This window comes from Benincasa hispida, chromosome 11 (genome assembly GCF_009727055.1).
Source record: "Benincasa hispida cultivar B227 chromosome 11, ASM972705v1, whole genome shotgun sequence".
In the NCBI taxonomy this organism is placed as follows: Eukaryota; Viridiplantae; Streptophyta; class Magnoliopsida; order Cucurbitales; family Cucurbitaceae; genus Benincasa; species Benincasa hispida.
The window spans coordinates 63,533,845-63,546,069 of record NC_052359.1 but is presented as its reverse complement, the minus strand read 5'-3'; positions in this window follow the sequence as shown (position 1 = coordinate 63,546,069).

Sequence of the window (12,225 nt, the reverse complement as noted above, 5' to 3'; positions counted from 1 at the left end):
TCTTGCTTGACAAAGTTAAATTTCTTGATCATGATAGTTGTGAAAAAGATAATTTGATTAAATTACTCAAAGAAAAAGAATTTAGTGCTTTGCAAGAAACCTGATAAGGCTAAAAGAATCTATTAAAAAGTTGACAATAAGTGCTCAAAGATTAGACAAGATAATTGAAAGTAGGTAAGCCTTTTGGTGATAAAAGAGGTTTAGGCTATATTGATGAATGTTCTACTCCTTCAAGTTCTAAAACTATCTTTGTTAAAGCATCTCATAATATGCCTAAGCTTAAATAGCCTAAGGTTTTGCTAAGCAATGTTAATATAATTTTGTGCCTATATGTCATTATTGTGTGTTGAAGGCCATATTAGACCTAAGTGTTTTTAAATTGAAATATGCTCATACTACTTCTCCAAGAAGAAATTTTCTCAAAGGGCAAAGTTTCACAATGCTCCAAGGAATAATTTTTCCAAGAAAAGTAGAGTGCATAAATTTGTTGTAAGAGATAAATTTTTCATAATGTTGTTTTGTTTCTCGTGTGGAAAGTTTGGACATACAACTTAATTCTTGTTACTTGTCTAAATCTAATGCCTTAAATGTCTATGCAAAAATGAAATGGATTCCCTAGTTTATCAATGCTAACCATCTAGGACCCAAACAAATGTGGTACCAAAGAATCAAACTTGAACATTTGTGTTTGTAAGTTTGTTTGAAAGCCTCTAAGAAAAACAAGTGGTACTTGGATAGTGGTTGCTCGAGGCACATGACGGGAGACCATCCAAGTTTGTCTCTCTCTCCAAAAAGGATGAGGTCTTGTAACATTTGTGACAACAAGAAAGGTAAAATAATTGGTAAAGGTAGTAAGAGAATGAATCTTCTATTTTAATTGAAAATGTACTTTTGGTTGATGGTTTGAAGCATGATTTACTTAGTATTAGTCAATTGTGTGATAAAGGCTTTTAGAGTTGTGTTTGATAAAAAGAATTGCATCATTGAAAATGCAGTGATAGAAAAGTTATATTTGATGGAAATAGAGATGAAAATGTTATACTATTGATTTGAATGATTGTCCTATTAATGATAAATATTTATCGGCTTTGTATAATGATTCTTGGTTATGCATAGAAGTCTAGGACATGCTAGCATGCACTTAATTTCAAATATTTCCAAGAATTCTTTGGTTAGAGTCTTATCAAATTTAAATTTTGAAAAAGACAAAGTTTGTGATGCTTATCAAATGGGTAAGCAAATTAAGTCCTCTTTCAAATCTAAAAATGTGATCTCTCAAACTAAGTCCTATTCAAATCTAAAAATGTGATATCTACAACTAGACCCCTTCAACTATTACACATAGACTTTTTGGCCTTCTAGAATTGCTAATTTTGGAGGAAACTATTATGCCTTTGTGATAGTTGATGATTTTTTTCAAGATTTACTTGGGTTTTGATGCTAAAACATAAGGATGATGCTTTGAAAAGCTTTTTCTAGTTTTGCAAAAAGAGTTCAAAATGAAAAAAGTTTTTTGATTTCTAAGATTAGGAGTGATCATGGAGGAGAATTTGATAGCAATGCTTTTGAAACTTTTTGTGAAGAAAATAGTTTTTCTCATAATTTCTCCGCTCCAAGAAACTCCTCCACAAAACGGTGTAGTTGAAAAAGGAAATGTAACTCTTTTGCAAGAATTTGCTAGATCAATGTTGCCATGAGTATGGTTTACCTATATACTTTTGGGCAGAAGCGGTTAACACCGCTTGTTATGTTTTAAATAGAGTTTTAATTAGACTTTCTTTGGATAAAAATCCTTATGAACTTTGACATAACAAAATTCCAAATAATTGGGTATTTCAAAGTTTTTTATCGCAAATGTTTTATTTTGAATAACAAAGAAAAACTTGGAAAATTTGATTCTAAGACGGATGTTGGTATTTTCCTTGGCCATTCTCTACTAGTAAAACTTATAGAGTTTTCAATAAAAGAACTTTAGTAAATTGAGGAATCTATGCATGTAGTATTTGATGAATCTTGCAATGTTATTTCTAATGAGCCTATTTATAGTGATGTTTTAGAAGAAAATTTTGGAGATTTACTTGTTAGTGACAAAGGCAAGGAAATTGTTTAAGTAAGCAAGAGGTGAGCTTAATTGAAAAGAACGAAGTTGGTTTTCTTCATCCATACCTAACGAGTGGAGGTATGCTCCTTCCCATCCCAAAGAATTAATTTTTTTGGTGATCCTGAACAAGGTGTGAAAACTCGTCCTCTCTTAATATGTTTAATAATCTTGCTTTTGTTTCTCAAATTGACAAAAAAAGTTTTAAGATGCTGAAAATGATGAATTTTAGATTTTAGCTATGCAAGAAGAATTAAATCAGTTGAAAAGGAATAAAGTTTGGGAGTTAGTCCTAGGCCCTCTCATCATGCTTCTATAATTGGAACTAAATGGGTCTTTAGAAAATAAAATGGATGAAATGGAAATATCATTAAAAATAAAGCTAGACTTGTAGCTCAAGGTTATTGTCAAGAGGAAGGAATAGATTATGGAGAACTTTTGCACCCGTTGCTAGATTAAAAGAATATTAGAATGTTGCTTGCTTTTGCTTCTTATAAGAATTTCATTTTGTATTAAATGGATGTGAAAAGTGCATTTTTAAATGGTTATATCATGGAGGAAGTTTATGTTGAACAACCTCCGGGGTTTGAAAGTTTTGATTTTTCTAATCAGTCTATAAGTTGAAAAAGACTCTTTATGGCTTAAAACAAGCTCCAAGAGCTTGGTATGATAGACTTAGTAATTTTTGTTTGAGAATGGATTTAAAATGGGTAAAATTGATACTATTCTTTTTTATTAAGACTAAAGAAATGTATATGCTTTTAGTACAAATATATGAGGATGATATTATTTTTGGTTCTTACTTAATCATCTTTGTGTGAAGAATTTTCTAAGTGTAATGCATAGTGAATTTGAGATGAGTATGAAGGGGAGAACTTAGCTTCTTCCTTGGACTCCAATCAAACAACTCAAGGATGATATTTTCATAAGTCAAGAAAATACACGAGGATTTGCTCAAAAGGTTCAAATTCAATGAAGGTAAATTGCAAAAACTCCTATGAGTACATCCACTAAGCTTGACAAAGGAATGAAAAAGGTAAGTGTGTGGATATAAAAACTTATAGAGGTATAATTAGATCTTTACTTTATTTAACTGCTAGTAGACCCGATATTATGTTTAGTGTATGCTTTGTGTGCTAGATTTCAATCTTGTCCTAAGGAATCACATTTACATGCCGTTAAAAGAATTTTTAAATATTTGCTTGGTACTATATTGATTTAGGCTTATGGTATCCTAGAAATGTTGAATTTAATTTGGTAGGATATTCCGATGCGGATTTTGCGAGTAGTTTACTTGACCGTAAGAGTACTAGTGGGACTTGTCAATTTCTTGGTAGTTCCTTAGTTTCTTGGTTTAGTAAAAAATAAATTCGGTTGCCTTATCCACTATCGAAGCAGAATAATATTGCGTTGTTAGTTGTTGTGCTCAAATTCTTTGGGTGAAACAAACTCTTTGTGATTTTGGATTAAAGTTTGATAACGTGCCTATATTTTGTGATAATACTAGTGCTATTAATTTGACTAAAAATTCTATACATCATTCTAGGACTAAGCATATTGATATTAGGCATCACTTTATTAGAGAGCATGTGCAAAATAATAATATTGCTCTTGAATTTTTAGGCTCTAATAATCAATTTGCGGATATTTTTACCAAGCCTTTGAATGAAGAAAACTTTTACAAAAATAGGCTTGAGCTCGGTATTATTCGTTGTGATGTCTCTTGATTTTATAATTTTTACTTGTTAAATCTTTTAGAAGGCATTTTGATAGGGGAGATATGAAAAGCATGTGTTAATATTCTTAGGGGGAGTTGTGCTAAATTTATGTTCATGTTTTTAAGGGAAACATTTATGTAGTTCTAATTTTTTTTTTAATTATTCTTTTTGATGATTCCAAAGGGGGAGAAGTGTAAGAAAAATATGCTATAAATTTGTTATGATTTTGATTGTATTACTTAGGGGAAGAATTTGTTTTTTTGAGTGAATTTCAAGAATGATCTTTATGGTGATATGTTGAATTTTATTATGTGCTACATATGGTTTACATGTATTTCAAGCTATTTTTCTTGAATGATTTGTCATCATAAAAAAAGGGAGATTGTTGGCCTTTTGGCCCTTAATCTCAAATTAATTAATTTTAATTAATTAATTAATCAATATTTTGATGATAACAAACTCAATTTTTAATTACTGAAAATTTTAGTGTTTTAATATGTCCATAGCGTCGAGCTCGGAACAACAATTCCAACACCTCTTGAATCACTCAAATCGGAGCTAAAACGAAGACGATATGACCGAAACAAATCTATAGAGAAAATACCATGGTGGATGATGTGACATAACCAGACCATTTGCATGTAGACATGTGGTAGCATATTGGTTGAATGGTGGATCATTAAGAGATTAACATATGATGGACTTTTGATATTTGGATTGATTTAAAAAGAAAATGAATTAAAAGGAAAATAAATTTAATATTATTTTATGTAACGGCTAGTTTTTGACACATGGTTTTTTTTATTAATTTTAAAAAGAAAATAAATTTAATATTATATTTTGTTTGTATTTAACCACTAGTTTAGTTTAAAATCTCCACCATTGATTTTTCTTTTCCAAAATCCAATGGTCCAAATTAATTATGGTTTCTAAAAATTTTTTCATCTCTATATAAACCATCTTCCTCTCCAAATTTTGTATGAACAAATTTTACATTTCATAATCCTTCAAAACTCAAAAGTTTCCATTGTTGCTCTCTCCAAGCTCCCAATTTTTTTCTTTTCATCTTATTCTTGAGAGAGTGTTATTGTATTGTGAGGATAAATTTGTTGAGTGCTTAAACTTGTAAATCTACTCTAGTAGAGTTGTATTGTGTTCTTAAAAAATTCCAAACATTTGTAACAGTTTGATCCTAAACTGTGGAAAGGATCGGGTTTGCTCTTGAACCCGTAAAAGGAGTGGTGGTATAACGGTTGGGCTGTAATCCATGGAAAGAGTCGGAAAGATTTTATTCAAATTCCCAAGAGGCGCTTGGGAAGTGGAGTAGGTCGAGTTCGACCGAACACTATAAAAATTATGGTATCTTCTTCTTCTTTAACTCTTTCATTTTTATTTTTGCAATTGATTTAAGCAATTTATTGTATGTTTTAATTTGTTCTTATTTATTTGCTAAAATTTGATAGAATTAAATTATCACATTTTTTGTCATCTTATTTGTTGCATAAATTGAATTTTTCTTATTATTTATAAAAAGTGTATTAATTAGTTTAATTGGGTTAATTTAAAAAAAAAAGTGTAATTAAACCCTATTCACCCCCTCTAGGGTTGCCAAATCGATCCAACAGCGCTGAAAAGTTTTTAGAACTTTTGGTTGAGCTCGAGCTTAGTGGAATTCTAATGTGCATAATGTTGGGTGAAGGGCCCATGGACTGTCTTGGAGGTATGATTTTTGTCACCAAGGAATGAAATATCCAATTTGTGGAAAAAGAGGACTTGGATTGCAGGTCTTTTTTTGTAAAGCTAGTTATACTATTATTATGATGCTCTTTTTGATGTGATGGAAGTATTGACCAGTAATTGTAATATGCCTATTCTGATGAAGTGCAAATTTCCTATTTATAGTGATAAGAAAAGGGGCACACAAGGCTTCCCTTGTAGTCTTTGGTATGGATACCGAGTCACAAGTGGAAGAAACTCATTGATAATGGAAACGAAAGTAAAGATTTTAGAATTACTAAGAAACTAGTAGATTTACAATGTGAAGCACCCTTTAGGGTGGGGGTGTGAAGGAACAACTCAGTAGGGTTTTGTCTTGTTTAGGCATTTGGTGCTTGAAAGGTTCTAGAATATACTCTAAAAGGTTATCTAATACATTCGACTAAAGGGAGAGGATCAAAATGGGAGCTTGATAAGTAAGTGCCTTACTCAATGCCTTTCTTCTTATCTGTAGCCCAGAGTTCATGCTATTTTAGCTGAGTAGCTCTAATCCTGCTATCTAGCTTTGTACCTGGAAGTAGTATCTCAAGCAGAGTTTTCTTTTTCTCTTTTTTTAATATTCTAATGAATCTTTTTGAATGAAAGTCAAGTAGGAACTCTTACAGATGTTGTAGCTCTTTGTTGAGATTGATGTCCTAATTCTCCCGGAATCTCGTAGTTTATAAACTTTGTACACATTGTTATTGATAAAATAAGAGTTATTTTATTTGCATTTACTCGTATCAAATAAACAAGGATATGTGGTTATTTTATGTAAACTTAAGCATGTATATAAGATATACAAGTGAAGGAAATCAGACATGAGGATTTCCATGAGCAGCGAAATGATCGTTCTAAATTCCATTTGAAATTGATCACTAACAATTACAATACAAAAAATGGAAACTAACAGGTCATGCACAGTATGAAATTACAGTATGCTTACAGATAAGATTAAGGGATAAAGTATACGTATCTTTGAAGACTTATTCTTCAAACTCCCTCGATCATGAATGCTCGTTCAGTCTACAAGATAGCAATACATGAATACTCGAACACAACAACCGCAACATAACACGATCAACAGCAACCACCACACGAACAATGCGAACACACAACGAACGACCTCTAAAACCTCAAACTCAATCGAGTTGAGTGAGGACACCACCTCAAAAGTTACATTGGTTTTCTCGATGTGAGAATCCAAAAGTGTGGGCTCTGTATGGACTTGGTTAAAGGAAGAGACTGGAAGAACAACAATCGTGTAGACGATTGAGCAAGTGGGAGATGAAAAGTGTCTCTCGTATAGACGAATTCTCAATCATGTAGAAGAAGGCAATCTATCGTATAGATAATGGCCTACGATTGTTTAACTACGACCAGCTGAGTGAACTATTATATAGTAACACCCCACGATCGTTTAATCTTTCAATCAGCTATCGTTTAGTGAAACAATTTCACTTGATAGTCTTTTCGTGAGTTTCTTGCCGAATTGAGTAACTCTCCTAAATTTAGGAAAATATTTTTTCTTTTATCTCACGGTTACCATAAAAACCATCAATAACCTTCCACTCAATTGGTTATTAGAGAAAAAGAGATGATTATCCATAATTAATATTATTATAAATATATATGATAACCAACTTACTATATTATATTTATAACCTATAGTTTTAATATTTCATCTCATGAAACATATAAACCATAGCTCTTTTTCTATTTTATGGCACTTAATGTAAATCATATTTACATTAAAATCCTCCACTTGATGTATCTCATACATCACACCGATTATATCGTATATAATCAATTTCCTTTTGTCAATTTGAACATTTCAAATCAACACCAAAAACTGATTCTCAACTTGAATCTATTGCGCTACCAAGAGAACCTTATGGACTTATAGTTTGAAGCTCCAACGGTACATGAATAACTGACTAAACTCTTTAGTCACGGGATCCACTATCTAGTAACTGTTGGACACTCCATTAAAGACCGACAGCTGCACTCTCCTTACTACAGATATATTTTATGTCCATATCAACCAATCAACAATGTGATAACCCTTCACAGATCGCTCGTGAGTACAGCTGGGACAATATACCGTTTTGCCTCTATAGTTATATCTAACTCCTTAAGTACCACTGATTTCTCTAATGAACATAAGTCATAGTCCTACTCTGACCGAGTCTTCTCTTCCAAAGAGAAGCTGTGACCACTATGTTCAAGATCTGGAATCAGCCCTTAATAGAGCAATCTATCTACTTACCCCTGCTTCGAGGAAGGAGTGAATTTCATCTTGTGTAACTGAGTTCTCAGCTCTCAAATAAGACAAATCCCCAAAAAGGTAGGCTTGTTAAGTTGGCAATCTGGCCACTCTCACTTATATTAATCAAAGGATCGCTCTCAAAGGCAGGAGTTCCCAAAACACTCAGGATTAAATTCATGTCACCCTTGGTCGTTTAGGTGTGATTTAAGTCTCAAGTATCAATGACATTATATAAAGAGACTATTCATCTCGTGGTCCGGTCTTATACAAATTCTTTGTATAGGACACCCTCGCTCACATGTCTCCACATGAATGGTTAGGATCAATCATTTGTAGTAGTTCACAATGCTTGTGAGCCTCTACAAAGCGGGTTGTATCCGTAGTGACACAAGGATCAGGTAACCCTCTTTAATCTTTATACTACAGACCTTTTTAGGTTATCACTTAAGGCATGATCCACCTTGATATTGACCTACCCAAACACCATATTTTAGAGGGACACTCTTAGGGTGCCACGAGGCCAATGGTAGATCTCACGGTCTAGACTATATGAAAGAAACTTGAAAGGTTTAAATGAAACATCATATGCCTCAAGTACCTCCCACTGAATGTTCTACCTAGGGGTTCATTAACCTAGACAATCTGTCTACTGATTTTAGTTTAAGTCGTCTTTTAAGTCCACTCATGAACAACTTTTGTCTATGAAATGAACAAGTTTAAGTAGTCACAGTGAAACACTTTAATAGACTGTCCTTAACTTGCATGCTTTCATCAAATCTATCTAATACACCTTTCCAGGTAGGTTTTCTGGTAGAGGTGTTATGTTTCCCGTCAACTTAAATACCCCAGCCTAGACAGAACCCACCTTAGACAAAAGGTCCCTTATAGATAGATTTGCTACACTTTAATCTTTTATTAGTCAATTTAATCCTATTAAACTGATTAAAAGATTAAAGCCTAAGGGTTACTAATCATATTAGAACCGTGATCTTAGGTCTATCTCATCCAAGTTTTAAACATTTTAAAACCATGAATTAAACCTAAGTGAGCATGCATGTCTTTCTTATTGCTTTTAATTCTAGTTTCTTTTTAACTATTAAAAAGAAATAACTAAAACACATTGCACATAACAAGGTATTTATAACGCTTATAAAGTAATCTATGTATCATGCTTCATGCAATGTCCGACCATTACTATTCATAACTTTTATATACAAGTAATAACCAAGCAAACATGCTTTCCATACACCCTTATACTATAACAATTATAATATAAAGATGATGCATGCCATTGCTTTTTATGCATGTATAAATATAACTTTTATATTATATGATGCATGAGCATGCTCTTACATAATTTAAATCATGCTTCTCTAGATTATAACATTTATAATAAAGAGATGATGCATGACCAATGCATAACCTAAGGTGGGATTTTCTATATGTACATACCATATGACATATAAATAAACATACATCTCATGTATTAAACCAAAGATTAATGGACCGAGATGAACCTTTACAAAAATCGAAATGAAAAATTCTATCTATTACATTTTTTTCATCGAGCAAACCGGTTCACAGACGAACCGGGTCTTAAACCGCTTGACGAAGCTCCATCGTTTAGTAAATGCCTTAGTTAAATTATCGCTTAGCCCACACTAGACGATAGTGCGAAAATGTTAAACGATTGCTTAGATGATAACGAGGCTGCGAAGTCTGATCGTCTAAGCAATCACTTAACGCGGCGAAAGGTAAATGATTTACCATGCAATACTCTGCGATCATATAGTCGAAAATTAAGCGATGAGGCTTACTGAACTATAAGATCGTCTAGTTTGCGCGCACGTTAAACGACAACCGAGCATCTGATACTCAGCGATCGCTTACCCATTGTTTACATGAACCGACCAATGCTTGGTCGTCTTCTTCCTCGAAGAACAGCAACCTTTGCTCCGAAATTCTTCACAAACGACTCAAAACTCAAACTAACTTTAAATTATAGACTCGATAGTAATTAATTATGCCAAAAAACGCAGGGGTCTTACAATTAACTGAAAATGTAAAAGAATTATTCAAATCGAGGTTTCATCCTAGAAAACTCCATTAATCTCCACATCCGCGAACGAATTAATAATTAAAACGAAGACAGACATGCCACACCCACCGAGAATGTATATGCAATTCTTTGCATCAATGAAATTGAAATATCAGAAACCTGGCTCTAATACCAATTGAAGGAACTCTTATACAAGAGTGCCTATGAGCACAAACGGATATTTTTGATTTCATTGTGACAAAATTTCCACACATACATTCTAACAAACAGATATGCATTGTAAACACTAATTACTGGCATGCTTTAAAAGATAAATACAAGAGATCGAGAAAACGTACCAGTTGAAGACTTTCTTCAATCGAACTCGGTCCAACGTGATCGAACTCCTCTCGTTCTTACTCGTCTAGCAAGCAACCGCCTAGCAGCACCACGGTCGTTTACACGATCAGTAGCGCACGAACAAAAAGCATCCGGGGATGACACCACCATTCGAAGCCATCAGTATTCTCGGAGTGAGAATCCAAAGGGTGGACTTTGATGGAATTGGTAGAGGGGAGGAGGAAAAGTGATTGTGTACTACGAACAAGCAAGTGGAAGAAAGGATAAGACTATCGTATAGTCGGGTGTGCTTGATCATTTAGAGCGGGGTACACGATCGTGTAGTAAATGTTAAGCAATCGTCTATCAAAATGTAAGTGATCGTTTAGTTACGCTTGGCGTGCTAAACGATTGTCTAACAAACATAAGCGATCGTTTAAGAAATCGACAGCGATCATTTAGGAAGGTGGGCGCTATCGTATAGGCTCTCAATGCTAAATGATCGAAGGCTTTCACACTGTGAACGAATTTTCGGATCTATGCAAAAATGAAAACTATTTTCATTTTATTCTCCAGTTACAAGAACTGAATCAAACTTCCCACTTTTGCACGAATTTTGGAGAAAAACTCGACAAATTATCTCATAACTGCCCAATTATTAAAATAATGAATATAATCATATTATATTCTTAACCTATAGTTTAATATCATATATCAACTTTAGTGTTTTCTCCTCTAATTTATATAAATCATATTTATATCCGATTTTCTCCAAAATAATGTATCTCATACATTTAGTCAATCATATCATATATAATTAACCAGTTCAATTATATCATACATAATCAAACTCCCTCTTGTCAATTTGAACATATCAAACTGACCCAAAAACTGATTCTCAACTTTTATCCAAGCTACCAAGGGGACCTTATGGATCTATGGCTCGAAGCTCCAACGGTACGTGAATAGCTGACTAAACTCTTTAGCCACGAGATCCACCATCCGTTAACTGCTAGACATTCCACTAAAGATCGACAGTTGAACTCTTCTTACAATAGATATATTTCTATGTCTATCGGATATAACCAATCATGAGTACAATAACCCCTCATATATGCTCGTAAGTATAGCTGGGCCAAATTACCGTTTTGCCCCTATTATTACATCTCACTCCTTAAGTACCATTGATCCCTTTAATGAACAATACAACATAGTCCAACTACGTGTGATTCACACCTCTCGGGCCAAGAGAAGGTGTGTGACGTTACATCGTTCAAGTCCTGGAATCAACCCTTAAGGGAGTTATCTATCTACATGCCCCTGCTTGAGGGAAGGAGTGAATTCTATCTAGTGTAGCTGAGTTCTCAGCTCTCAAATCAGACGAATCCCCAAAGTAGTAGGTTTAAGTCGGCGGCCTGGCCACTCTCACCCATACAAATCAAAGGACCGCCTTCAATGGGAGGAGTTCCCAACTCACTCAGGATTGAGGTCATGTCACCTATGGTCATCCTAGTGAAGTGAAGTCTCTATCATAAACAGTGTTATATAACGAGACGTTAACACTTTGTGGTCAGGTCTTATACAAACTTTTTGTATAGGACGCCTCCGCTCGTATGTGCCCTACACAAATGATCAGGATTAGATCATCTGTGACAAGTCATAACACTTGTAACTATTCCACAAGGTGGGCCGCATCCGTAGCGTTATCAGGATAAGGTTTCCCTCCTTTATCCATATACTACAGACCATTTTGGTTATCTCTTAAGACATGATTCACTTGTATGTCACCACATACATGTTTAAGTTACATAAAGTTAACCAAGGATTTTAGTTTATTGATTTGTGGTAAAGCAAATAAAACATTCAAATGAGCAAAATCAATAAGTGAAGTAAATATCATATATTATACATCACAAGCATTCGTACAAACTGTTTACAAACTACAGGATACGAGACTTTAAGGCATCAACCTCAACAGAAACATATGCAACAATGAACTTGAAGTTCA